At 39.7% G+C, this 25,206-nt stretch overlaps 1 protein-coding gene across 2 annotated transcripts in view; it reads left to right on the top strand.

Moving 5' to 3' along the window:
* dennd4c (DENN/MADD domain containing 4C) overlaps positions 1-25,206 on the top strand; it is a 176,956-nt gene that overhangs the window by 16,137 nt on the left and 135,613 nt on the right. The window contains exon 1 of one of the 2 annotated variants that reach the window (XM_041185810.1): positions 17,619-17,670. The exons of the other annotated variant lie outside the window; for it this stretch is intronic. The gene's annotated coding sequence lies outside the window, so the exon portion shown is untranslated. Of the gene's footprint in view, positions 1-17,618; positions 17,671-25,206 lie in introns of those variants that run through there. 2 annotated transcript variants of the gene reach the window in all.

The raw sequence follows: 25,206 nt of genomic DNA, 5'->3' as shown, positions 1-25,206 counted from the left end.
CCCTTTTTAATGCAAATTCCATGGTTTCTATATGTCTTTGGAACTTTGCTTTTCTCATTATATAAATCATTGTATGGTGCTAATATTATCAGTAACCTTTGGGGAAAAATAAACACACTGCTTGGTCTAGCTCCTCCTGGCTAGGTGTAACACCCTGCCATCTCTTTGAAATTCAGACTGCCCTGATTTATATCAAAAATGCAAGTTCCCCTCTCCTCACATTCTTAAACTTCAGCATGTTTATATATTTAGCATTTCAAACCTAGCTTCTTTTGCTGAGTTAAAGCCTCCAGACCAGCTGTCTCCAATTCTATTAAATCCCACACACAAACTATCTAAACCTACTTTTACAATAAATCACATTGAGAATTTTTATACTTTTGTGACAATCTAAACAGATTGCAATTTGTTTGCTCAGCTGAAATGAACAATATATGATCTGCACTTGATTTCTACAGAGCAATGCACTGGAAGAACTAGAAAATACAAGTTAGCAGTTCACAAATGAATTTGTGAAACAAAATAGTTTGCAAGTTAGCAAAATTGTAGTTAAATCTACACTAATTGTAATGTGGCCTGAGGTATAGTTTGTGCAATAGATTGATGTTAGTTCCAGAAGTATGCAGGAATTTCACTGAATTCCAACATGTGGGTTAGAAGGGAAAATCTTTCAGTCAGGAAATGTTAGGTGATGAAATCGGTGTGTTAATGTAATTTTAAAAACTTTGCTTGGAGAAATAAATCTGCTAATGCAGTTAAGGAAATTTCAGTGAGCATAATTTGGCTCCGCCAATTCAGTAATCAAAACCAAGATGTATTCCTAATGTATTGGGAAAATGGTCAGGCTTTTTCATGAGTACTAAATACTTCAGTACGAAATTGAAAATGGAAAAGAGATTTTCTTAGATACTCCACCTTTCATTCGGTACTGTAGCCATCTTGCCTATGTTCTTCCTGTTAGATTACTAATTGCACAAGACAAACTTGAGAATGGTTCTAGGGATATTCCTCCAAATGCCATAATGATTTGGATTGACATCCCAGTTTTGCTGGGGCTTATTAAAACTGACAAGACAAGTATGTTATTGTTCTTTGACTATCAGCTTCACACTCATGAGCAGGTGTTAGATATATGAGCTTGCATGCTCCTCTCATAGCAACTTTAAGTTTGTTACTGTCAAATGTTTCATAAAGAGCAAAATACTACACACTGACATAATATGATACTTTGAGCAGACAGTAAGACCATTTCATTTGAAGATAGTGAATTTGACGTTGTGTTTTGAATAATTAGATTGTGGGAGCATTCCGTGCCCCCACCACCCCATGGTCTATTCAAGCCACAGAACATTCCACAGGCTTAAGAGACAGGCAGGTGATTTTTTATGTGTTCAAACTTATCCCCTTGATCACGCGTTTGGTCATCTGGCCTAATATCTCTTAATGTGTTCGGTGTCCACATTTTGGTTGCTAATGCTCCTGTGAAACATTTTTTCTCTCATTTTTACCTCATTAACGAGTTGTATTTATCTAGTATCTATAGTGAAGTAAAATGACAAATTACTGAGCCAAAGCAAAACGCTGAACTGTGATCAGATATGGGGCTGGGAGCAGGGTGGAGATGTCTTGTATGCTCAGTTGCACAAGGAGGTTTGGAATAGTTTTTTAAAGTAAATAATAGTAGTAAGTCCAGCAGAATACAGAGTAATCTTCCAGTGTGTCGTCATGGTGTTTATGAAATGGACTGGGGTGACGGCAGGATTTCCAGGAGACCAATGCCAGAAGGCCACAGCTAGATATGTAGACTCTGAAAAAGGGTTGCAGCAATAAAGTTTTGGAGGTAATTGAGACATTTGTAGACAGGATTGTGATTATAATGGTTTATGGAGCCATTGGAGGTTGACATGGATTTGGATTTGGATGTTGAGTGTTGAAGGGCAGGACTTGAATAAGACATAGATGGTAAGAGTTTTGTTTTGAGTTATAGCTTGATAGAATTTAACACTGAAGTCTGGCAAAAATAGCATTGTATTAGTTGGAGTGTGAATTAGAGTTGAAGATGTGATTGAGGACTTTGGGAATGGTGGGGGTGCATGATGGTCTTTTGGAGACTTTTGACTTCTCAGTGCATTGTGTGGTTGTCCAAACCTGCTGCTGGCAACTTGCTGGAACCCACCCAGCTAATTGCAATAGAAAACAACAACCAGAAATTCAGAGCACCACAAAACTGCTTTTATTGTAAAGTTTGTAACTAATATGTTAGACTTTGCCAGTGGGTTTAAAGTTAATATGGAAAATACTGTTTGCAGTGCTCACTAAGTCTACAAATAGTTCCTGTAGTTATAATTTTGATTATTATACTTGCATACCAGTTGCTCCCAGGGCAAAATCTTGTAAAATGAGTTAGGTTGTCATATTTTTCCACTCCACCAGTGACTTCAGACTATGGCAAATATTTATTTCAAGGTAGCTGCACTTTGATTTTTTTTAGAGACTGAATGTAATTGATTTTCAGTTGGTACAATCAGCCTTTTTTAAAAAGGACCATTGCTAATGAGAACAAGTAATTACCACCCGTTCCATACTTCTAATACCTCACTAGCATCATTATACTAAGTTAACTTTTTGTTAGGGCGGGGTGAATGATTAAAAACAAGGATGCTCTAAGACTCTGGATATGGGTGGGAGAGTGGGGTTGGCATTGCAGGTGGGTGATTGTTAATAAGCTAAAATCACTTTTGTTAAGCCTTCTGGACAAAGAGTATTAAACAATGTTTTCAAAAACTCTGTTTCCCTACTTTGCTTCCCTTTGCAGTACAATCCAAAGCTGCAAGGTCATTGGACTAGATGCCATGGCCCACCTTGAAAAAATATTGGCCAGCATTCTGAAAAACAATCTCGCAGGGGGAATTAAAATAATCTGTTTTAGACAGACCTGTTTTTGGCAAGTGTTCCTCTTCTGGCCATCCAACTCTTAAACAGATAATGGTGTGCCCAGCAATTGAAAGTTTTAACGAGGAATTTTGGAGCATGTTGCAAAATTGCTCCTATTAGTCTAGTACGATTTCCTTAGGTCTTGGCAGGTATTGAGCGGTTAGTAAGGCCAATACAATGTGTTTGTTTTCTTGTGAAAAATTACTTCTGAATTAATTCTGCTGCTGTTTTACCCATAAGCCATTTATGAACTTATATACATTGAATTTATTGGTTCTCCAAAGTATGGGTTGCATGAGTTTTGCATCTCGAGTGAATATATTGCTTTATGGATTCCCATCAATTTGTGTTTGTAGAACATGTCAGATTGTGAAATAATACATCAAAGAAAACTTTTGCACGCTTAAAACAATTTGACCTACTCCCCTTCCTTGCAACTACCTGTGGCGGTCTCTCGGGTGCATGAATTGGAGTGTTTTTACCATTAATTCATCGGGTATTAAGAACAATAAACACCATCTGCTTAACTTGCAAGAAAACCCATGTGTTTTTACAATTGCAGCACAATTGCCAACAAATACTACTTAAACATCTTTTGTGGCCAGCTGCGAGGTGGAGAGGGGAGCTATTCTACCATTTCTCACCTGGCCTTGACAGAAGTGTGTATTTGTGATGGGAGAACTTGATATCAAAATGAGTTAATTACAATTGATGCACCTTGAGCAAATTAGGGACCATGACGTGTATCTTCACTTGCAATACTGCTGCGCATAGGTAGTGTGCACACTAGGCTGGTTATATCCACAAGTTTCCCAGGCATTTCATTTGAAATAGGTGAAGGTACATGTAGCCTAATTTGCTAATTGTAAATTCGAGCGATCTGTTTCTCTTGTTTCCTTGGGGCGTAGTAAGTTACTGTCTTGGTGTGCAGTATAAGTTCATATATTTTGTTTTCTATATCTTCGTTATCTTTAACTCCAAATCTGGCCAGTTGGACTGCTTCAAGGTTTCTCTTCATGCCATTTGAGTCTAAGCAATACAAGTGGACTTAAGTTTCTTTCTTTTTTTTTTCTTGTGAGGAAGTGCTTTTGCCTCTAAATATATTTTTCCCTGATATCATGTATGGATGTTACATCACAATTCAACAGACCAAAATAATTTCATGTACATGTAAATTGCTCTCTAACTAAATCCTGCAAACTTTTGTAACTTGAATTGGATAACTGAACATTTGTTTTTAAAATACTTAGACTCGGACAGATTTTAAATATTTCTGAGGTGTTTCATTCATCAAAAGCTTTCTTTTGTTCTTTTCCATGAACATGGAATAAACATTTATAGTAGTGGAATGATTCAGTAAGTTAAGCTCTATATATTGTTACAAAACCTGTATAAACTAACAGCAATAATTTGCTATGACCTCATCTTTGCTTTGCAACTGGGAAAGGTGGTTATTAAGGCTGCATGTCCCAGTTACAGTAAATGAAAAAGAGCAGAGCAACCTGAGTGATCGTGTTTTGTGTAACTGTACAGCCAAATTTAGAAATACTGTTTGAATACCTGGGCCTTAAAATACTGAATGAATTAGTTAAATGTAGGTTTTTCATCTACATCTTAAGCACTTTGATTTAGTACCACACATTTCAGAACTGTCATCCTTTCATTATGGGCTTCTTCATTCTGGTAACTTGTGTAAAACTCTTGTGTAAATCCTTACATCAACATGTCCCACCCTACTCTGCAACCTTCTTCAACCCAACTTATTCAGTCTGCTCTTACGTTGGTTTACTGTGAGCTCCATTTCCTCCCGCTGAAATGTATTTGCAGAACTTTCATTATGGCACTGCACTTGGTATTGTTCATAAAACCACGGCAGCTCAATGTGGGTTAGTCCTTTTTTTCACCTTATGAAGGATTTTGGGATACTATGCCATGTTAAAGGCTCTACATCTGTGCAGGTTTTTTTATTCTTTTAATGTGCTGTGCGTGTTGCTGGCAAGGCCAACATTTGTTGCCCACCCCTAATTTCTCGAAGGCCATGGTGAGCCACTACCTTGAATTGCACCAATAGACTCTAGTGACTCAAGAAGGTGGATCACCATGTCCTTCTTGAGCTCAGCAGTTAAGCTCTGTATATTGACTGTTATTGTGCTGTTAGGGAAGAAATTCCAGGATTTTGATCCATTGATAGTGAAGGAACAGTGATATAGTTCCAAGTCAGGATGGTGTGTGGCTTGGAGGGGAATTTGCAGTTGGTGGTGTTCCTATGCGTCTGCTACCCCTGTCCTTCTAGGTAGTGGAGGTCGCAGATTTGGAAGGTGTGGTTGAAGGAGTATTGATGAGTTACTACAGTGCATCTTGTACACAATTCACACTGCTCTCACTGTGTGTTGGTGGTGGAGGGAGTGAATTTTTAAGGTGGTGGAAGGGGTTTGCATAAAGTGTGCTACTTTTTTCCTGGATGGTGTTGAGCTCCTCGAGTGTGTTGGAGTTGGACTGATCCAGGAAAGTGGAGAGTATTCCATCACATGCCTGACTTGTGCCTTTTAGATGGTAGACAGGCTTTGGGGAATCAGGAGGCTTTTGCCACAGGATTATCAGTCTCTGACCTGCTTTTGTAGCCACAGTATTTATATAGCTGGTCCAGTTCAGTTTCAAGTTGATGGTAACCTTCAAGATGTTGTTCGTGGGGGATTCACGGTGGTAATGTCATTGAACACAAAGGAGGTAATGGTGAGATTCTGTCAGCCATTTTCCTGGCATTGTTACTTGCCACTCACCAGATCAAACCTGAATGATGTCCAGGTCTTGCTGCATGTGTATACAGAGTAGTTTAATAACTGAGGAGTTGTGAATGATACTGAACACTGTACATCAGCGAACATTCTACTTCTGACCTCATGATGGAAGGAAGGTCATTGAAGTAGCTGAAGATGGTTGGCCGTAGGACACGATCCTGAGGAACTCCAGCAGTGTCCTGGCACTGTGAGATGATTGACCAAGAACAGCAACAACAACCATCTTCCTTTGAGCTAGGTATGACTCCGACTGGTGGGGAGTTTTCCCCCTGATTCTCATTGACTTCAGTTTTGCCAAGGATCTTTAATGCCACACTTGGTCAGATGTTGCCATAATGTCGAACACAGTCACACTCAAACTCACTGCTGGGATTCAGCTCTTTGTCTATGTTTGGACCAAGGTCAGGAGCTGTGGCCCTGGCGGAACTAAAGTGAGCACATTATTGCTGGCAAAGTGCCGTTTGATAGTACTTGACAGCACCTTCAATCATTTGACTGATGATCGAGAGCAGGCTGATGGGGTGGTAATTGGTCAGATTGGATTTGTCCTAATTTTCTGTGGACAGGAAATGTCTGGACAATTTTCCATGTTGTCAAGTAGATACCAGGCATTGTGGCTGTACTAGAACAGCTTGGCTAGAGGCGTGGCTGTACTAGAACAGCTTGGCTAGAGGCACGGCTAGTTTAGAGCCAGAAGTCTTTAGGACTTTTGCTGGGATGATGCTAGGGCTCAAAGTCTGTGGTATCTGCTGCCTTCAGCTGTTTTTTGATATCACATGCAGGATTGCTTTATTAGCTTTAAATAGAAAGTCTGAGTTTTTGGTGCTTGTTGTTCCCATGTTGCCACAGGGTTAGTATCTGGTAAAAATGCGTGCATGATCAGATTGGCAATGGAATCAGTAAGCATCACACGTTGAGGAATGTTGAGTTGCTTGACGTTACAACTAGGATAAGATTTTAGTTTTACTGTCTTCAGTCCTTATCCCATAGCATACTATGCCTTGAATAATCTGAGGGAAGATAGCTTATCCTTCGTCACTTGAAGTGATTTTGCATGTTTTATTTCTTCTGGCTTTCAAAATATATATTGTTTTCTTACAAGATTTCTAATCATTCTACAATGAGGTGTTTAATCTGTTCAAGCCATTTCCTAGTAGTTGGGTTGTATACAGTTAATTCTCTATTATTTCACGAGATGTGGGCATCACTGGCAAGGCCCATTTGTTGCCCATCCCTGATTACCCTTGAACTCAATGGCTTGTTCGGCCATTTCCAAGAGCAGTTAAGAGTCAACCACATGGCTGTGGATCTGGAATCACATGTAGGCCAGACCAGGTAAATATGGCAGATTTCTTTCCCTAAAGGACATTAGTGAATCAGATGGGTTTTTCTGACCATCAATGATTAGTTTTGTGGTCCCTATTATTGAGACGAGCTTTTAATTCCAAGTTTGGTTAATTGAATTCCATCAGCTGCCATGGTGGAATACCAAGAGATCACCATCTCCCCTTAACACCTTAAGGGTATTAATGTAATATGGCCTAAACTATTTAACTTTGTGATTCATCTTAGATCATTTCTGTTCATAAATAGCTACAAAATTACTTTGGTAATGTATACTGAAAGCTAGAGTAAAAAGACCACAGAAATGTAACTCCAAGTTAATAAATGATCTGACCTATCTCAATTCTAAATGGAAAATTTATGATGATTAATGCAAGTTATTTGGGGCCCTAATATGTTGCATCCCTTGCTGGTAGTTTAAACTGTGCTGAAAATTTAAAGCACTAGTATTGTGACCATCTTGACCTGCTTTCTTTCTCTGCTTGGCTGACTGGCATTCAAATTCAGGCGTTAATCGTGTGCTTAACAGCACGAGCAACTGGATATTTCCTTCATTCCTGGGGTTAGGCTGACAAGTCAGAACGCAGGCACTTCAGAATGTTCTTAATTCAATAACAGGTGAGGCAAGTAGTATGAAAGTTAACTGTTGACTTAGATTTGTCAGATTGTATTCTGCAAAAACAAATTTTTATAAAATCGATGAATAATTTTTTATGGGCACTTGATTAGTTTCTGCTAAGTGATTTGTAAGGAGGAAGTCTGGTTGCAAGTTTATATTATCTGAATAGCAAAATATTTAAGTGATTTTCTGGCATGATTGTCAACAAATCTTTTCATATCTGTGGATTGGTCTCTCCTTGGCATCTACTTATAGTCATATGGTTAAGGCTGGGAAATAAGTGAAGTGACAAGGAGATTTGTATTGCTTTAGTTGGTGGTTTGTTTCTCCATTTGAATCATGCTGCTGAATTTCTTCAAATAAGTCTGACTTCAGCCCAGATGAGCCTAACTAGCTCTTGCAGCTTGAACATAGTTGGCATAAAACTACCTACTGTACTCTATTGTATTGAAGAACCAAATTATTATTGCGCAATTACATTCTCCAAACCACTTCAGACTAAAAGAAAACATTAACTCACCAGATAGGCGTTCTTGTGAATCAAAAAAGCAAGAAGAGGCATGTCAGTAGAAATCCATGGAAATCTCATCTTTTCCCTTTAGAAAAATGAAGGATTTTCATAACCATTCTTTTTAGCTGTCATCTTTTCAACATGTCACAGTATCAGCCAATGCTCAGTTGATAGCACTCTTACCTCTTGGGTCACAAGGTTCTGGGTTCAAGTCCTATTCCAAGGCTTGAGCACAAGAATCAAGGTTGACACTCAATTCAGTACTGAGGTAGTGCTGCAATGTTGGAAGTGCCATCTTTCAGATGTTTAAACCAAGGCACCATCTGCCTGCTCCGATAAATCTAAAATACCCTACAGAGATTTAGGGGATTTATCCTTGGTGTCCTGGCCAATACATATCCCTCAACATCAAAAATATGGATTATCTGGTCATTATCACAGTGCTTCAAGCCTGTCTGAACTTGACACTGATCTCTCTTATTGAGGCTGGTTTCCAAAAGGATTGAAGACTGGAACCACATTTGTTGACTTATGTGCTTATGACACAACATGCCATGCAGACCTGCTGCTGAAACTCTCCAAAAACATCAGTGTGAAAACCCTATGGCTAATCCAACTCCATGATCAGCCACTGATGGTTATGTGTACATCTAAGAGATCAAATCAGCTGCCTACAGATAACCAATAATGGCTCCCATAGCGATAAATCCTCACACTGTCTCTCTTCAACATATATACTTGTGACCTCTTTGTATATGCTGATGATTAAGCTTGAGCTATCCAGGCTGAATAGCTTCAGAACATTGAGGAAACGCTCACTGAAGAGCTTGGTTCTCTGGAAACCTTCTTCAGAAAATGGAGACTTCAAACATTGCCAAGACTGACTTCCATGTGAATAACTTGAAGGCCAGGGAAGAGCTTCATGTCCATTTCTGAATCATACATTGACCTACCCACACTACCTCCAGAACACTAGAGACAAGGTCAAGATGAGTGTGAATCTCATATGGAAACTGGTAGGTCCCACTGGCGTAGAAGAGCCAACACACTGCTGCTTCACTTGCTCTGGTCTTCCCACCAGCAGAGGGCTACTGTTCAACTTGGCTCATGAACCAGCATGCAAACATGGTAGCTTTCCACTTCTGGCAAATAATAAGGACTACTTCAGAGATGTTGAGACCAAAACTGCTCAAGTGGCTTCCTGTGTAAGCATATATTGAACTCCTGGATGTCCGCATAAAGTCCTCTTCAAAGAACACCACTGGCTGACAGCTAACAAAGCATTCTCATTGATACAGGAGCTCTTTTTTAAAAAAAAATCTAAGCACTCGTCTGAAATCCTGTAGCCCTTACTGCAACACATTCCACATCTTTCTTTCTTCCAGATTTATTAACTGTTTTTATTAAACCATTTATTTAACCCATTTATTTAACCCATGTCCCTAGGGCATTAGCCTGAGTATCTGGATTACTAGTCCAGTGACATTACCACTATGCCACCATCTCCCCATCTACAAACTAATGACAGGGCTATCTCCTGATGGAGCACCTCTTGGCTGAGGATGAACCAGGGAAGATGTGGCCATTTGCTGCTTAGTGGAATGAGGAACAGCTCAAATTGAAGCTCTGATCATCCAAGGCAGACTATCACCCATATACTGAACTTTTGCCTGGGAGATGCATTCTTGGTGGTATCACAACTATTCGCACTGTGTTAGCTGAAACCGTTGAATGGGTTGTTAAACTTGGCTTTGAACTATAACTGCTTTCCCAGCCATACGAATAATAGAAATAAATTACATTGTGTATTACATAAATGTATTTATGATGTATTTTTACTGAGGTTGGTCATAACTATTCATGCAGTGGAAGCCACTTGTGGCATATAAATCATCATATATCCCATTGGTTTAGACAATCTAGTTAATTGCTTGAACCAAGTAATTTGAATGGTGTGCTACAAAATCTTACTCCAATGTAATTAATTCTTTCTTGGTCTCCTGGTTATGCAATTTCCTGTATTGAAGTGTCTATGTATGTGGGGAAGGTTTCTAATACAAAAACTAAGTGGTATTGCAACCAATTTAAAAAAATAAAAATTATAAATTTGAATATCAATTTTCTGATGCCTTTTTTTGTTCAGATGTGTAGCATGCATGTATCTGAAGTTTTGAAAGTGCTAAATTCCTCGGTCTGAATACACAGTAGTATTGTGGAATGACATTTTAAAAATGAAAAGAGCATGCTGCTTCAATTTTTTCTAAAAATGTTTTTTGAAGTAGTGTGTATAATTGCTGTGGAATTGTACTTGATACCGTTGTTAATATTGATCATAGGTACCAAATTCTTTCTGCCCTTTCCACCAATATGCATCCTCCTTGATCTCAAAGTCACATGGCAGCAGATTAAAGTTGTTTACTAGGCTAACCACATTAATTGCTTTTTTGAAAACACTTTTAATGCCTTCAGCTCTTGGCAGTTGCACGAGATGCACACTTCAAGAACTTTAGTGTAATCTTGATCAATTCAACAAGGCCAGTTAACAAGCCAGCTTTTTTAAAAGCAAAATGCTGTCACTGCCCTTAACAACTTGAACATGTGTATTTAGGTGTTTCAGGCTGCACAATCCTTCCATGAAGAGTTAAGTAGGTGGCATTACTGTCAAATAAAAGGCCTGAAGCCAGCACATCAGTTCCTCTTCCTGCTCCATGTTGTCACCCCTGGGCACAAGGTTCCTTACTTAATATTGCTTCATTTACACACAACCTTCTGGGGTCGATTTTCAAATGCAGACTCATTAATGAATTAATGACTTGATGAATTCTCTCAACTCATCAACCGCTTCTGGGCTTTGGCTATCTGCTGACCATTGTCATGGATAAGTAGCAAGTTCCTCAAGAGCTTTTGAGACGATTAAAGCTAATTTTTTAAGTTTTTGCCTGAAACAAAAACCAGTTTTTTTTATTCATATAGCATCTTTTTAAAGTAAAAGAAAAATCCTAAAGTGCTTCAAAGGAGCAGTATCAAAATTTGACACCAAGCCACATTAGCCACCAAAACATTGGTGAAAAAGTTTTTAAGACCCCTTTTGTAAAAGAGGAAAGCGATGAAGAGTGGAGAGGTTCAGGGAAGAATTTCCAAGGCATATGATAGCCAATCGTGGAGCAGTTTAAAATGGCAAATGCTCCAATGGCCAGAATTGGGGGAACAGTTATGAAGGCTGGAGGAAATTAGAGTCGGAGACAACTAAGGCCGTGAAGGATTTGAAACTGAGGCTGAATCTTAAAATTGAGGTGGTACTTATTTGGGGGTTGGTGTAGGTAAGTGAGCAGAGGCATGATGAGTGAACAGGACTTGGTGTGAGTTTGGCAGTTAAGACACAGGCAGCAGAGCTTTGGATTACCCAAGTTTGAGGAAAGGAGGTTGAAAGCCATGTCAGAAGTGTATTGGAAAAGCCAAATCTAGAGCTAGCCTGGGTAAGGCTGAGAAATTAGCCGAGATGCAAGATTTATGGAGAAAGAAATAGGCAGTTTTGGTGAAAGCGCAGATGTGGGAAGCTTATCCCTGGGCCAAATAAGACACCAAGCTTGAGAATTATCTGGTTCAGCCTCAGTCTGTGGCAAGGGAGTGGAGTTTGTGGCCGGGGCTGAAGACAATAGCTTCAGTCTTAACAATTTTTGTTTAGAGGAAATTTGAGCTCACCCAGTACTGGATATTGGATAAGCATAGTTTAGAGAGAGTGCAGGTCTGGAATGAGATGGTGGTGAGTTAGAACTGGATTATGTCAGTGTAGATGGCACATAGATAAGAAATAGGGGGCTAAGGATAGATTCTTGGGAGACACCAGAGGCAGCTGCATAAGTGGGGATGAGAAGCTGTTGCAGCTTCTGGTTACAAAGATATAGAAACCAGGCAGGTGCAGTTCCACCAGCTGGATGATGGAGAGGCATTGTAAGATGGCGTGGTCAACAGTGTCAAAGACTGCCGACAGACCGAAGGACAAGGAGGAAGCATTTATCTTTGCCATGGTCATATAGGAAGTGCATTTGTGACTTGGTAAGAGCTGTTTTTATACAGTGACAGGGTAGAAATTGATTGGAAGAAACATTTATGATCAGGGGGAGGGGTTTGAATGGCTCCCCCCTTTCCTACTCATTTGACTATAACATGTTTTTTGTGAACAGAATGTACTTACCAATTGTGTTCAACTGTTCACTCACTGATCATAAGAACAAGTTGGGCAGGTTTACTTTAACAATGAGGTTAGCTTTATTGTATTTATTAACTTTATTGTATTTAACCTGGTCTAAGTAAAATAATATGCTATGACTTTCATGCGTGTGTGCTCACAAATAGATTAGAGTGGGGAAAGATAGATTAGTTGAATTAGAGTCCAGAAAAATGGGGGTGTGGTGTCCATAGTTTTGGTGACTCGGCTGACTTCAGGATGAGTTTAATGGTCCTGTTTCTCTTATAGATGCGATTTAAAGACATAGCTGGTTGATTTGGCTGCCCTTCTGGAGACAGCACTGCGGGGTTGATTTTCTTCAAGACATCTTTCTGCAGCAGGGGTGTCCCTGTGGTCTCAGTCAGTATTTGTACAGACTGCACCAGAATGTGTGAAATCTAAAGCCCATGTTGTATAAAGCTAACTGAAAACATCACATCCTATTTATCACCATCCTCCTTCCTTGACTCGATAGTAATGGATGACCTTGAGCTGAGTTCTTTGGTTGGCATGTTTCTGCACCCTGGATTGGAATTGAGAATGCTTCCTATTCCATGTTAAGAGTAATAAACCTTCCACCTTTTAGTTAATGATTCCTGTTTCTCCACCCTGACATATGTACAAGTTGTGTTCATCAAGTCCTTTATCAAACCAATGGTGTGTTTTCATCTCTGGACTTGTTAGTTTTTAAGTTTCCCTTTTCACTTCATGGCAGATCATATTACAAAATCCACTCTAGGGAAACTGTTTACATGGTTGACTGGCAAAACCATGCATCTTAAAACTCACATTGAAAATCTGCTGGCAATGTAAATTATTGCATCCAGTCTGCAGTTCTTGCTGTGCTTCTGCAATTGGAATTCAAGAGGTGGGAAGGATATAAATTAAAAGTGAGGAAAGTAGCTGGGAAACTGCAACTGAGAAACTGTTTTTTAAAAAAAATGAAATTAAAAGCAACGCCTCCTGAAGCATTGGCTTTGGACATCAAAATTTTGGTTTAGAAAAATGGTTCAAGTCTCCCCCCATCTCCTCCACCGCACCCCAAAAGAACATAGTGCATTTTCATTGATTTCAATTTGCTTATCTTTCTCTTTTCTGAATAAGATTTAAAATATTCAATATCGTTTTAACATTCTCTGAATTATCTCTTTAATAACTTGCCTAGCATTTTACTTGAAGGCCTCAGGCCCTCAAAATCCTGGGCTCAGACTTGTCATTTTTGCCTCAAACCTTGACAAAACTAGCTGAAAGCTGATCCTGAATTCTGAGTATATGCAGTAAGTGCAGTTTGCCCATGTGCATTAGTAGACTTTAGTCAGCCCAATTGCTTGAATGTCTTCACTTTCTCTGTCTACTTATACTGTATTATTAAAAACAACCAATCTTCAGAAGCTAGAGGGCAAAATCTCAAAGTTTTATTTAGCAAAATTGAGTTTTAAATGGAGAGCATGATTGTAAATTTTAAAAAGACTAATTTCAAATTAGATTGTTACACTCAATCGTTGAATTCTGAGTCATCTATTTTTCTCAGTGGGGACAGTCCCACTTGTCATAAAATTAGTTTTGAAAATCATTCGACTAAAATCTTTGGTTTGAGTAGGTTTTTAACTAACTTGTAGAAAAGAATTAACTTTTACTTCAACTTGCCAAAGTGGATAAAGTTGAAATGGTCTCATATCTAGTTTAATGGGCAATGAATTTGGGAAGCATCATAGGCAAACTATAAAAGGTTGTTTTATTGTTTGTCTGAAGAAGTATACATTGGCCCGGATCTTCTGAGCAGTGGCAGTGATCGTTGGATTGATGCTGTTATCAAAAATAACCCCAACTCGATGCTGCTATGCATTTCTTCTGGGATCTTCCAATCCTGGTTTTCACAAATGTGCAGCATCTCTCATAACAGAGTAGAGTTCAGGGGAAGAGAGGACACGATTCCTTCTTACAGCATTAGCTGCTTTTATGTTAAGTTTAAAGATCCAGTTTGAATGTCATTCTATGACTGAGTGAATGAATGGTAAGGTGTGGGTTTCTTGGTGTGGGGTGGTGGGGTGCAGAGGAATGTCAGTTGTGTCATTATCCAGGTGTTAAACCATGTTTTTCTGTACATTTCTTGGGTAACTATCCAGATAAGTACTCTGGATCTTTCCCAAGTCTCTGACTCTAACTCAGAGTTGGAGACATTTGCAAAGAACCCTGAAGCAATTACCCTCTTCCCATTGGGCGTTGAAACCTTGCAAGCAATTCCCGCATAGGTTGGCACATGAGGATTTCTACAGGGTCCCACGTGCATCTTCATTCGCAAGTCAGATCTCTGATGATCAGGAGACCCATCATAATTACTGACTGCTCAAATGACTGGTTATGGATAGTTATCTTGAATTATTGAATCTCTTTCATTTGGAGGGAGTATTCAAAAACTCACAGACCTTACAAATGGTTTAATCCTCCTCTCTGCTTGCAGAGCCCAGGAATTCATCAAAGCCCACACTTAAAACCTTATTCTACCTAAGACCACTGCAACACTCTTCAAATGGAATCTAAACTCACTCGCCTATATTGTGTTGCTGTGTATAACAAAGCTATAGCTGGAACTAGTAGGTTTCATGTGCCACTTTGCCATGTATCCTGAGCTTAATGTTAATGAAAATTCAAGAAAAAATATAAAAAGCTACTCATTTAGTTTTCACAAGTGGTCAGTTGTCAAATTGGATTCCAAAGTACTAGGTAAAATTCCTAGAATACCATGTAAATTTTTGCTTGAAATTGCTGACCCATGCAAGACACAATTTCCTTACCAAAAAATAAAAACTTGTTTATATGCATGTGTAAGCACCTATCTCACCACTACTCCTCCTCCCAAACCTAAAGCAAAGATTATGGAAGGAAAGGTGTGTGTCTGCTTACGTGTTAACCAGAAGGATAAAAAATTTGGACCATTTTCCAAGGTGTATATTTTACTGTTGAGATGCCATAAACCACTCTAGGTTTGCTCTCATGGCATTTTAGCCTTCTAAAACACACTTAGACAGCTTTAGCAGATGAGTATTTTTGATTGTGGGATGTGAGCATCCTGGCATGGCCAACATTTATTCCCTTCGAGCAGGGAATGGCAAGCTAGCTTGCATGATCCACTGCAGTCCATGTTATATATGTACAGCCACAGTTAAGTAGGCAGTTATGAGTATTATGACTCAGGAATGGAGGCATATTTCAAAATCATGATGGTGCACATGGTTATGTTCTCATGGTCTTGTTCTCTTGCATCTGCTACCTTGTTCTCAGGTGGTAGAGTTTGCAGATTTGGAAGGTGCTGTCAAAGGAACTCTGGAGAAACGCCTGACATGCTGCCACTGTGCATTGGTGGTGAGTGGGGTGCTGATCAAGTGGGCTGTTTTATCCTGAATGTGTCAAGCTGCTTGGATGTTGGAGCTGCACTCATCCAGGCAAGCGGAGAGCATTCCATCACACTCCTGGCTTGTCCCTTTTTAATTAGCGGAACAGGCTTTGGAGAGCCAGGAGGTGACTTACCGCAGAATTCCCAGCCTCTGACCTATTTTTGTAGCCACAGTATTTATATGGCTGGTCCAGTTCAATTTCTGGTCAATGCTAACCCCCTCGCCTCCCTGGATGTTGTTAGCGGGAGATTCTGTGGTGGCGCTGCCATTTGAATCTTGAGGGGTGATGGTTAGATTCTCTCTTGTTGGAGATGGTCATTGCCTGGCACGTGTGGGACATGAATGTTACTTGCCACCAATTAGTACAAGTCTGAATGTTGTCCACATCTTGCTGCTTATGAGCACAGTCTGCATCAGTATCTGAGGAGTTGCCAATGTTACTGAACACTGCACTCATCAGTGAACGTTTTCCCCCTCCTTCCCCCTTCTGATATTTTGGAGGGTAGATCATTGAAGCAGCTGAAGATGGTTGAGCCTTGGAAGTTACCGTGAGGAATTCCTGCGCTGCTGTCTTGGTGCTGAGATGCTTCTCACCCAACAACCACAACTATCTTCCTTTTGAACATGTTATAACTAGAACAAGTCATTGTAGAACGTTTTCCCCCGATTCCTGTTGTCTTCAGTTTTGCTAAGGCTCCTTGATACCATACTCAAAATACAGCTTTGGTGTCAGCTCCATCTCTGGAATTCTACTCTTATGTCCATGTTTGGACCAAGCTTGTAATGAGGCCTGGAGCTGAGTGGTCCTGGCAGAATCCAAACTGAGCATCACTGAGCAGGTTGATGCTGAGCAAGTGCCGCTTGATAGCACTTGATACCTTCCATCGCTTTGCTGTAGATCGACAGTAGACTGATGGAGTGACTATTGGCTGAATTGGATATCTGCTTTTTGTGGGTAGGACATACTTGGGCAATGTTCCACTTTTGGTAGATGCCAGTGTTGTAGCTGTACTGGAACAGCTTGGCTAGGGGCGTGGCTTGTTCTGGGAACTTGGAAACTTTTTCTATCCTCAGAAACCCTTTTTTCCTCGAGGTTGTGATTCATGCTGAGCTGCAGTTTGAAGAGTCTGGCTAGCTTTTAGTTAACATGACCTTTCCTTATGTGTGATCCCAAAACTGGAGTGGGTAGGGGAGAATCACAGTACAACCAAGAACAATTTTTAATTGTGGCATCAATAACTATGCACTTTTGGCAGAGTTGCCGATTTATAATTGAGTAGAATTTGGTATGATTTGGCTGTTGAGCCAGGAGCCCCTGAAATCCATGATTGTGTCCACATAATTTGCTGCACTCTTCAGAATAATTTGATTGGATTTTGGCCCATTTATATTTGACTTCTGCCACGGAGGGCAGTTTGGAAGTCTGTAGCAAGTGAGAAATGTAGAAAAGAGTATGACCAGTTTACTTTTCAATGCACCACTTGTGTGTAGGTTTACAGTTGAAACTGTTTAGTCTCTGCACCTAACAATGTAAAAGCAAAAGTAGAATGTTCATGCATGTTGACTTTAAAGTTCTGTCTTCTGTAGAAATTGCTTTGCACAACTACTTCAATGCAAGTTCCCTGGTTACATTATTAAAGAACAAATTCAGGAAATACATCTGCAGTGTAGATAGGACAGGACTTTTGCTTTTACTAACTGGGCCCTTGTAGGAATAATACATTCATTCTTTGCTGAATTTTGTTAAATATTTTTTCTGTTCCTTTCTTATAGCTCCCTCCACCCCCACCACTTTCCTGGACAATGGTATTCCTAACCACCTCCAGTCCTACAAAGCTCAGGTATTTGCACTCCTCCGATTCTGGCCTCTAGCACATCCCTGATGTTAATCACTGCACCATTGGTAGCTGTGCCTTCAACTGCTGAGGCCATTAGCTCTGGAAATCCCTCCCAAAAGCTTTGTCTCTACCCCTCCCTCTCTTCCTTTAAACCTACCCCTTCAACCAAACTTTTGCTCATCTACACTAATAACATGTGTAGGTCAATGTCGAAGTTTGTAAAGACTGCTATGAAGTGTCTTGTGGCATCATGTTAAAGATGCTACATAAATACAAGTAGTTGTTGAAAGGTCACTGCATAAGTGCAAAATGCAGAAATTTTTGTTGCTTGTGTCAAACATTACTCCTATAATGTTTGTATCACCACGACCATGTTAATTTAATAGTTTTCTGAAGCAAAGCTACTAAAATGTATAACTGCTGAATGCTGGTTTTAAATGAAGTGTTATCAAATTAATTGAATACTGAATAATTAAACTGTACCACAAATATCTGAAATCTGATTTGGATCAGAATGTCTGAATTGGAAAATATTCATGTACGACTGCGTAACCACATTGGTTCCTGTTTCCATTGATAGACTAGATTTTATTACTCAAAGTAAGTGACCTACTTTATTTTTAAAAAAGACATCCTGGACAAAAATATTTGGATATAAGCTGATGTGGGATATTCAGTACACTGATCACCCATTCAAATCAGTGGGTCTTTGTTAAATCTTCATACAACCATTGTAAAAGCCCTTGATTTTTAAAAAAAAATTGCTGTCGGGTCTAAAGCAACCAAAAAAACCCACTGGCTGTATGCCATTGATGACTCACTTGAAAAATAAACTAAAAGGGATAACATTTACAGTATAGCTTTTCAAGTTTAAAAAATCATTGTTTTAAGTTGATTAACACATAAAACTGATTTGTTGTTTTATTTGGAGGCCACTGCTTGCTGACCGCAAATTATTGATTTTTAAGGTAGGATTTCACTTGAATGGCATTGGGTATTTTCTGCTGTCTTTTCATATCTGCTAAGTAGAGTTGGCTGATTCTGAAAATGAGGTTTGTGTGTTGATGGTCAAACAATGCATTTCTGTAGTATTGGGAAACAATTGCACAAACTACTTGTTAAATTAAATCTTATTTTTCTTTTTGTGGCGACTGACTTTATGCCTGAAGGAATGGCAGCAGTAATAGTTAAGGATTTGTGCTGAATACATGTTAAACAGAGTAACATAGCAATTGGCAACATTTTGATACCAGATCAATTGAAAATTTGAATGACTTTGTAATGAGGTATCTGATTTGGTAAGCAAGACTTGCATCATTCTAGTAAGTGCCTATGCTCAGTAAAAATTGCTGGCTAAAATCTCTATTTGTGTTTTACTTTGATGTTGGTGCATAGTGACCTAATTAAATAGGCGAACTATGATCCAATTAAATAATTCTTAACAAAAACAGAATTACCTGGAAAAACTCAGCAGGTCTGGCAGCATCGGTGGAGAAGAAAAGAGTTGATGTTTCGAGTCCTCATGACCCTTCCACAGATATAAATTATTGGAAAAAACAAAAGGAAGGGGGAAAAAACAGAAAGGGGGTGGGGATGGAGGAAGGACCGCAAGAATGACCCAAACCTCCCTGTCGCTTGCCATTTTAACACTCCACCCTGCTCTCGTGCCCACATATCTGTCCTTGGCTTGCTGCATTGTTCCAGTGAAGCCCAATGCAAACCGGAGGAACAGCACCTCATCTTCCGACTAGGCACTTTACAGCCTTCCGGACTGAATATTGAATTCAACAACTTTAGATCTTGAACTCCCTCCTCCATCCCCACCCCCTTTCTGTTTCTTCCCCCTTCCTTTTGTTTTTTCCAATAATTTATATAGATTTTTCTTTTCCCTCCTATTTCCATTATTTTAAATCTTTTATGCCCCGCTAGTCTTTCCACCCCACCCCCACTAGAGCTGTACTTTGAGTGCCCTACCATCCATTCTTAATTAGCACATGCGTTTAGATAATATCACTACCTTCAACACCTCTGTGTTCTTTTGTTCTTTTGTCTGTGACATCTTTTGATTATCTGCTCCTATCACTGCTTGCTTGTCCCTACAACCGCACCACCACCCACCCCCCCAACTTCTCTCTCCTCCTCCTCCTCCCCTCCACCCCCCCCCCCCCCCCCCCCCCCCCCCCCCCCCTGAACCAGCTTATATTTCACCCCTCTCCTTATATTCACTCAGTTCTGTGGAAGGGTCATGAGGACTCGAAACATCAACTCTTTTTTCTTCTCCGCTGATGCTGCCAGACCTGCTGAGTTTTTCCAGGTAATTCTGTTTTTGTTTTGGATTTCCAGCATCCGCAGTTTTTTGTTTTTATCTAAATAATTCTTAATGTTGAAGGACTTCTACATAAGCACCATATAGTTGAAAATCCATCCACTTACCTAAGTAGCAGTGCTTAGAGTATACAAATGGTCATTGGTAGCACAGAGCTTTGAGTATTGCTGAAAATATATATATATATATATATATTTTTTTTGTTTTGTTGAAGCTTTTTGTCTTGCACTTATCAGGACAATTCACAAAGAAATGCCAAGGGAAATGACATATTTATACTGTATGCAAAAAGAGTGCTGATTTGGTTGGCAAGTGGACTCTGATAGAAGCATTACCATGGAGAATGCACCAGTTGATGGTGATAGTTAACTGCTGAGCATTGTTCAAAATTTAAACCAGTCAAGACATTGCCCTGGGGAATGAACCAGTGAATGGCTGTCACATATCTTGTTTAGCTGAATAATGTGCACTGTGTACATGTTCTTTGTCTGCAAAGAACAGGGCCCTGTATTAATATATGTAGCTTCCAGTACATGTAAATGCACCACAATTAATTTTAAACTAGCTGTGGGCTAATTCTGGCGCCTGTCCTTGGACCATCTGTTTTTTTTAATAATATAGAAATTGCGATCAGAGTTTGATTTGTAATATGAAGTCTGATATGTTTAACAACAAATTGTTAGCTGCTTGGTTGTCTCAGCTGGCTGAAACAGTGAGCAGTTGAGTTAGAAGCGTCAATTTTTAATTGGTCCAAGTGAGTTATCTAATGTAGCCAGAGCAGCAGTTTGGAATTGACCTCTGCAGGCTGGAACCATAGAAGAGGGGGGAAAAAAACTATGTTCCTGCTCACGATTGCTATCCAGTTTTGAAACCTAAGACATTGGCCAGTTCTATTGCATTGTACCCATGAATACATTCATCAAACTGTAAGGAGAATATGAAGCTTGTATGATGGGAAAAAATTGTGCACAATAGGGTGTCTTAATCACTAACGAAAATCTCAACCACCAATATTTTTATTTGTATGCAACAGCATAATTTGTAAGCTTTATGATTGGCAAATTGTGTCCTCTGGTTTCAAGATTTAATTGAGGTGTAACCTTCAATTGAGGTGTAACCTTTACACGCTTAGGGTTTGAAGCAAGATCCAATGAGCCACACTTGTGCATTTTTGAATTCCTAGAAGTGCCATTTGGTTTCCATTTTTCAGAGTCATTCGCTATTCACCCTTGGGGAATAACTGTAATAGAGTTTGCATTAGTGCAGAAAATTTAATTTTTTAATGCTACAAATCAGCAGATGACCTTATTTTGCTGTGTGTTTTGGTCACAAAGGTATGTATCGTGGGCTAATCAAGTGTATTGTTTCTTTGTAACTTAGTGTTGCATGATGCTTGTATTTGCAAGAATACTCATTTTTAATCTTATTGAAATATCAATAACATGAAATGAATGCTAGATACATTATAACATCCCTTTTGAGGATGTTAACTTTAAATACTAAATCTACCATTGGCTCCTCTGATTCGTCTTGATTTATGGCCAGTTTTTCATGTTGTTAAAATGGAGGGGGGGTGGGAGCTGAATTTAATAGGACTTTTGTCAGTTCAAGGCCCATACTGCAAATGATTTCCAGTTTAATTCTTAGCCTTATGAAACTCCCAGCAAACTGTGTGAAACCTAATAAAATACAAAAGTAAATCCTCTTTTGCTGTTGCTTGCTTTCAGAGAAACTTATCTAGTTTTGGGTGAAGAGTTCTTTGTAATAAAAATGGCAGAGATTGCCAGATAAAGGATATTTCAGTGCAAGATTGTGGTATGATGTTTTCCAGTGAAACAGGAAATGGCACATTTTCGGCACAAATACAGCACTTCCTATGACTTTTAACTATTCACTCAGTTTCTGCCATTATTTAATTGTCTACTCTCCCCCCTTGCTCCCAAAATAATTGGCACAGTATAGAAGGCAAATTGAATTGCTCATGTTCATAAGTAACTTTATGTTGGGCTTAGGTGACCAAAGTGCACTTATGCATTGTGTAATGTATCACTATAAATGGGGTAAGCAACCAGCCTTGAATTGACATTAACAACAGAAAATGCTGGCATTCAGGAAGTTAGGCAGTATCTTTGGAGAAAGAAATGGTTAAGAATATGAAAAATATGAGCTGGAGTAAGCTATTCAGCCCCTTGGGTCTGCTTCATTCAGTTAGGTCTTCTATCTCAGTTACACCTTCCTGCATTATTTCCATATTTTCCTCAGTAGCCAAAACAACTGATTTCTGACTTAAATGTACTCAATGACTGAGCAACCATTGGCAGCCTGCAGTAGTAGTCTACAAGTTCAGAATCCTTCAATGGAAGAAATTTATTCTCAGCTCAGACCTAAAATGGCTGACCCCTTATTCTGAGTGCCTATGTTCCAGACTTCCCAACCAGGGAAACCTCCTCAGCTTGTACCCTATCAGGGACCTCAGAATTTTGTTTCAATGAGATCACCTCTCAAATGATTGTAGTGATGTGGACAAGTTGTTATCACATTTGGCCAAGGTAGATGAGATCATTTATGCCTCTACTGACTTGCTTTGCACATGGCTTATTTTTTTATTACTTGGGGGCAGTGACATGAAAAATATAATGCTTGGAAGCTTAATTCTAATCTGGGCTGGATGAACATAGGAACATAAGAAATAGGAGCAGGCGTGTACACCATTCGCCCTTTGAGCTAGTTCCGCCATTCAAACAGATCATGGTTGATCGTCCACCTTGTGCCTTTTTTCCACTATCCCCATATCTCTTGATGCCATTAGTATCCCGAAATCTATCGATTTCTGTCCTGAGCATGCTCAATGATTGATTGAGGTTCCACAGCCCTTTGAATAGAGAATTCCAAAGATTCATCACCTTCTGAATGAAGAAATTCCTCCTCATCTCAGTCTTAAATGGCCTTCCCCTTATTCTGAGATCATGTCTCCTGGTTCTAGACTCACCAGCCAGGGGAAACATCCAATCCACGTCTAGCCTGTCACATCCTGCAAGAAATTTATTTTCAATGAAATCATCTCTTATTCTTCAAAACTCTAGACAGTGCAGACCTCGTTTCCTCAATCTCTCCTCAAGACAATCCTGCCATCCCACTGATGGCCTGGTGAACCTCTGCACTTCTTTTGTACCCCAGGCTGCTAGAAGAAGCCAGGAAGGAACTTGTGGAGGGTTTGACCCTCATTTTCCAATCCTCACTGGATGCAGGTGCAATATTGGAGGTCTGCTAATGTTTTACCTTTGTTTAAAAAGGAGTGAGGGATAGACCAAATAGGTACAGACCAGTCAGCCTGACTTCTCAATCATTTGAGGGACTGGATAAAATTGTCACTTAGACATGGATTAATTGAGGACAGTCAGTATGGATTTGTTAAGGGAAGGTTATGTCTGACTAATTTGTATTTTATTGAGGAAGCAACAAGGAAGATTAATGATGTTAGTGACTTTGATGTGGTCTACATGGATTTTAGCAGGGTTTTGGACAGGGTCCCACATGGCATACTGGTTTTAAAAATAAAAGCCCATGGGATCCAGAGCAATGTAACAAGCTGGATACAAAATTCGCTCAGTGGTAGGAAACATAGTGGGTACTTGATGTTTTGGTGACTAGCAGACTGTTTCCAATGCGGTTTTGCAGGGTTCAGTCCAAGGTCCCCTGCATTGTGGTATGTATTAATGATTTGGATGTAAATGTAGGGAAAATGATCAAGAAGTTTGCAGATGACACAAAAATCGGCTGTGCAGTAGATAGCCAAGAGGATTGCGGTAGACTGCAGGAAGACATCAATGATGCCAGGTGGGCAGCAAAGCAGCAAATGAAATTCAACCCAGAGAAGTGTGAGGTGATGCATTTGGGGAGGTCAAACAAGGCAAAGGATTACACAATAAATGGTAGGATACTGACAGGTATAGAGGAAGTGAGATCCCTTAGAGTGAATGTCCACAGATCCCTGAAGGTCGTAGGACAGATCAATAAGATGGTTAGAAGGCAAATGGAATCCTTACCTTTATTAGCCAAGACATAGAATGTAAGAGGAAGGTAATGTTGGAACTATATAAAACATTAGTTAGGCCACAACTTGAGTACTGTATGCAGTTCTGGCCACCTCATTGCAGAAGGTTCAAGGGAGGATATGGAAGAGATTTGAGGATGCCAAGATTGTAGAATTGCAGCTATGAGGAAAGATTGGATAGGCTGGGTTTTTTTTTCCTTGGAACACAGGAGACTGAGGAAGGATTTGATTGGGCTGTACAAAATTGTGAGGGGCCAGGATGGAGTGGATGGGAAGGGCCTATTTACTTTAGCAGAGTTCAGTGACTTGGGGGCATAGATTTAAAGTGGTTGAAAGATGAGAGGGGAGATGAGGAAAAATATTTTTCACCTGGAGTGTTTGGGGGTTTGGAACTCATTGCCTGAAAGGGTAATAGAGGTAGGAATCCTCAACTCATTTAAAAGGTGTCTGGATATGCACCTCAAATGCTGTAACGTGCAGGGTTGCAGACCAAATGCTGGAAGGTGGGATTAGGCTGGGTGGCTCATTTTTGTCCGGTGCAGATACAATGGGCCTAGTGGACTTTCCGTGCTGTAAACTTTCTACAATGCTATGAATTCTCTACTCCCCAGCATAATGCCTAAATAATTAGACAAATTTGTATTTCGATAGCACCTTTAACATTGGAAAATATACCACGGTGCTTTACAGGAGTATTATCAAAGCTTATTTGAGCTACAAAAGAACAGGTAGGGCAGGTGAACAAGAGCTTGTTCAGATATGTTTTAAAGTACATCTTTAAGGAGGACGTTTTGACTACTGGGCCTAGGTAGTTGAAGACTTGACTGTCACTGGTGAAATGAGGAATATTACAGATGCACCATAAGGCTGGAGGAAGCTAGTGATAGGGATAGGTGAGGCCATGGAGAGGTTTAAAACCAGAATTGCACTTCAAAAATTCGCTGGACCAGAAGCCAATACAGTATGGTCCAGGAGTACAAGGGTGATGTGGACCTGGACTTGATGCGAGTTGGGAACCAAACTGTAGCGTTTTGGATGAGTTCAAGTTTACAGACCATGCAAGGTAGGAGGCTAGTTAGAACAGTATTGGAATAGTCAAGTCCAGAAGTAACTGATGCATGGATAAGGGTTTCTGTAGCAGATGATTTGAGACATGCAA

The sequence above is a fragment of the Carcharodon carcharias genome, chromosome 4 (genome assembly GCF_017639515.1).
Source record: "Carcharodon carcharias isolate sCarCar2 chromosome 4, sCarCar2.pri, whole genome shotgun sequence".
Classification (NCBI taxonomy): Eukaryota; Metazoa; Chordata; class Chondrichthyes; order Lamniformes; family Lamnidae; genus Carcharodon; species Carcharodon carcharias.
Note: the sequence above shows the minus strand (reverse complement) of the source record. Positions and strands in the feature narration are given on the sequence as shown.